This window comes from Solanum stenotomum, chromosome 6, assembly GCF_019186545.1.
Source record: "Solanum stenotomum isolate F172 chromosome 6, ASM1918654v1, whole genome shotgun sequence".
In the NCBI taxonomy this organism is placed as follows: Eukaryota; Viridiplantae; Streptophyta; class Magnoliopsida; order Solanales; family Solanaceae; genus Solanum; species Solanum stenotomum.
The window spans coordinates 41,702,794-41,707,649 of record NC_064287.1 but is presented as its reverse complement, the minus strand read 5'-3'; the positions used below and the strand labels follow the sequence as shown (position 1 = coordinate 41,707,649).

At 29.5% G+C, this 4,856-nt stretch overlaps 1 pseudogene; it reads left to right on the top strand.

Annotated features, from left to right (window-relative positions):
- Positions 1 to 661: 661 nt before the first annotated feature.
- Positions 662 to 4,856, top strand: part of LOC125868761 (GDSL esterase/lipase At3g26430-like) — a 30,482-nt pseudogene continuing 26,287 nt past the window's right edge.

Here is a 4,856-nt window from a genome sequence, read left to right as displayed (position 1 = left end):
TTTTGATCATCTCCTTTGACGAATCTTACACCGGCTTCAAACTTTCTTCTTCATCTTGATAAACTTTTGTTTGGCTATTGTAACACAAGAAGAAATTTTAAAAAATATATCTATAATCTTCATAAAGCTGAAAAACAAAAAAAATAATACTAACAATATGAAGTTGGAGAAAATATAAAGAGAAAAGGCACAAATATGCCATCAAAGTATTGGAAAAGGCTCATTTATGCCATCCGTTAAGAATTTGGCTCATTTATGCCATTACCGTTATAGAAAAGGTCCATTCATACCACGTTTTCATTAACGGAATCCATATCCAGATTTTCAAAACCATTAATGTGACATGACCTCTTATTAGAGGTCCACGTCACCAATATAAAATCAGGTCATTTAATTAAAATAAAAACAAAAACAAAAACCCAAACCCAAACCCATTGACATAAAACCAAACCTGATCCACATGCTAAAGTAAAAAACTCTTTTAGCTATAATCACACTTCATTAGATTCCCAATTTCCCAAGAGCCCACCATCTCTGTGATCAATGTAAAACCACTGCAATAGGGTGCAAAAAAAAAGTGTTCTCGAATTTTGATAAATTTATGATTTTTTTTTTTTTGTTATCTATAGTTGCAGAAACAAAGGAAGAAGAAGATATAAAAATGGAGAAAGAAGGAGTGGATCAGCTACTAGGGAAAATAGTGGAGAACAAAGAAAACAATTTAAAAGGGAATATTGAAGGAATTCCAAAGGAAACTCATATGGAGTTGAATATTGGGGAAAAAATATTGATTCTTGAAAAAGTTCAATGGTTTACTGGTGGAGAATTTATAGTTTTATGATCCTTTCATGCGTGGCCGGATGGAGAACAGAGTATTAGTTGTGGTTTTTTACTTTGGGGTATGGGTCGGGTTTTATTTTATGTTAATGGATTTTGGGTTTTTGTTTTTATTTTAATTAAATGACCTTATTTTATATTGGTGACGTGGATCTCTAATAAGAGGCCATGCCACATTAATGGTTTTGAAAATCTAGATATGGATTCCGTTAATGAAAAAGTGGCATGAATGGACCTTTTCTATACGGTAGTGGCATAAATGAGCCAAATTTTTAACGGATGGCATAAATGAGCCTTTTCCAATACTTCGATGGCATATTTGAGCCTTTTCCCAAATATAAATGAACATGCAACAACACCATATAGATGATTGCTATTTATAGATGATTTAAATCATAAGAATTCAGTAGAAGGAAGTTGAGGAGACATGTTATTTAATCAGAGAATACAAATAGGTGGAGGTTTTTTGTAACGTTCATATGATATAATTATATGTAATGAATATGATTGTTTTTTTTTAATTATTTAATAAATTGATTAATGAAAAAAATGAATGAAAAAACTCAAAAAAAATAATAAATAGGATCCTAGGCCATTGAGAGGTGCCACATCACTTCTTTTTTATCTAGCTTTATATATATATATATATGATATATGATTTTCAGTTATTCACATTGACTTGTTGTACTTGTCGTAAAGACTAAAAATGCCTTCCATTTATGATTTGGTTAAAAAATGCCTTTATTATTATTTAATGGGTTAAAAATATTCGTCTTCCATATAAATATATTACGTATTTTCTTTTTAATATACTATTTTTCTAATAATATTTTTTTAGATTAGCAAATGTTAATCCTACTTCAAGGAGTAATATTTTAAGGACATTTTTGACCTTTTTTCCTACATAAAAATAAAAGGGTTAAAAATACCCCTCAACTTTCATTTATTAGTCGACTTTATTCTTATCGTTAAAATGAATTTCTTACCCTCGCCGTTACTATATTTGTCACCCATACCCCCTCACTTGAATAGAAAGCCCAAATCAATTTAAATTACCCAATTTTTAAAAGAGTAAATTTTAGGAATAACAAATATAATAATCATATTAACGCTCTGTAATTATAGTTTTGCTATTTGCGCTCCATTGCCAAATTATGTTTGCTATAGAGCATCTGATTTGTATAAATTGCGGTGATTGTATAAATCTAGCGCTAATTCGTTGGTGTCTATAAAAATTGTGTTTGTATATGTATATGTTCTCTGTGTTAGGCTAGAGTGGCGAGTGAGATCGGGAGAGAGAGGAGGGTGAGAGAGGGTAGAGAGGTGAATTGTATATGTATATCGATTAGATAATTGTATCTATGTAACTACTAGGTATATGTATCAATGATTGTGTTTGCATATATGCATAAAATTTGAATTCGTATACAATTGAATCGAGTTAAAATATTTGTATTTGTATATCAAATCTTTCTCTCGCTTTATTCAAACACAAACTATACAAATACTTTGTATAATTTGTGTTTGTATAAAGCGTGAGAGAGGGGTAGAAGAGAACTAGAGGAAAGAATACATTGGGATGGTGTACATTTCATAGAGGCTGCTAATAAATGGGTGTTTGAACAAATTGTGAATGGTTTATATTCAGACCCACCACTTCCCTTGAATATGGCATGTCCTAAAAAATAAGATTAGTTATTCAATCAACATTGTACCAATTGGATGAGCTAGTTAACCACTTTTTAGCTTTATGGATCAACAATCCTAGCTCAAATGGATATTGAGCTATTTTGTTGGTGTATTATTAGATTAAAATCTAGGAACTAAATAATATTTCAATTTCAAGTAAGAATCTTACTTTGATTCTAATAAATCGATTTCGATTTATGCAAATGTACCTTTTATATCATTAGGTAGATTTTGTTTCTATTTGTAAAAAATTGTGCAAATATAAATTATATAATTCTTGACAAATTACTCTCAACGGTAAGTCACATGTAGTATTTTTTTTTTTTTAAAAAAATTGTTTAGTTGTGGCGTCCATGTTTATATGGAATATAAAATAATTTATTTTATCAAATGTAATTGAGTTATTTTTAAGATAAAAATCTTAAGTTGAGTAATTTAATTGATAAAAAAATTTTAAAAATAAAAATAAAAAATAAAATTCAACGAATACTAGATATATTATCAAAAGTCAATAAGCTTACCAAAAAATTAAATTTTTGACCAAAATAAGTCATTATTTAAACTAATTCATCAAAATAGTATGTTTTTTAAATTTTTTACAAAACTAGACTTGACAGTAACGTAATAGGTATTATTTTATTAAAAAAATACCGTCAGTAACATTTTAATGTCAATAACATTTTTAGCTTAAAAAGCAACCCCTTTACGTTAACTGCTGTTATATCAATCTTTTCTATTAAAAAATTGTACTCCTTTATGTCAAAATTTATCTTACTTCTTGGTGAGTGTGAAGATATATCTAGAGAAAAAGCAAGAATTGCTGCCAAAGATGAATTACACTCTAGCAGCCTAGCTTTATTGCATATATTATATATATACATTCATGCATTTGCATTGTCTTTGATATTTGATAGTATGAGACAAGTGATATAGCACTAATATCATGATATTCAATGACACGGTGCTAAATAACTCATTGGGTTATCACTATTGTTGTTTTGTGTAAGATTGAAAAATTTTATTTACCTCATTTTATAATTCGCTCATTTAGTACTCATAGATAAAGACTACTGATAAGAAAGCATAAAAAGATTACTATTATTAATAGTGAAGATTGGTACAAGTGAAACTAATTAGTTTGATGTGGCATCAACATGTTACGCTGAAGAGTTTGTGTTCTTACATGGACTAATTAAGGAGAGAACATTTAAAAAAAGTTTAAATAAATTGTTCCGCCTCCTACAATAAAAATGTTTGTTCCACATGAGGAAGATCTTACTTTATCCTCAAAATGAAAGAATAGCAACGGAAGCTACATGGAATGCAAACATAGTTTCGAAATGGTGGCAAATTTGACCAAAATAACAAAAGTTTTTGCATCAATACGACGTGAACAAGAGCATCACAGTAGATCAAATGATCGACGAGGACTTACTTGACTGGTTTATTTTTCACTTCGCACTTCATTCAAAAATGCAAGTAAAAGGCTAGTGTTTTATAGCTTAAAAATCATTTACAACTTCTGATAATTGCAAGACTGAGAACAATAAGCAACACCCTCATAATTAAGTTGCGAGAGAAATTTGAATCAGTTTTCATAGCTTAAAACATTTACAATAAACATAATATTTACGCCATCGATTCAATAATCAAATGAATACATATATTTGATAACAGTTTTTTCTTCATCAAAATTCCAGAATATAGCTTCTTGTCACTGTTGAGTTCTAGATAACCTTCCCACGGAAAGTCTTCCCTTCAAAATTTACCCTTTTTTTCTGTTGTACAGGTAAGGATAAATTTTCAATTATTTAACTAATAAAAAGAGCAATTATGTGAAGAAATAATGTAAAATTGTTAAAATATCAATTATATTAATAGAATACAATATTACTCTAACTATGAGTTAAATAACAAGCACACACTTGTATATAGGGATGGTAAATGGTTGGATTTGATCGCATTTGGATGAATCAACTATGGATTGAACAAAAATGGTTTGGATTACAATCCACCCAAATAGAATATGGGTAAATATGGATTTGGTCAAATATGTTTTGGATAAAATGGTTCTAACCCATTTAAAAAAATCTATTTTATTTTTTTAAAAAAAATTACCCCCTCCCCCGAGCACCCCCATCCCCACTCCCCCCCCCCTCCCCCACCTTCCACCAACCTATCCCTATTTTTTTTTTGTTTTCCAAAAACAAAAAAAAAAACTGTTTTTCCAAAAAAAAATAAAAATTTACCCCCTCCCCCTCCCCCGAGCACCCCCCCACCTTCCATCAACCGATCCCTAAATTTTTTTGTTTTCCAAACATAAAAAAAAA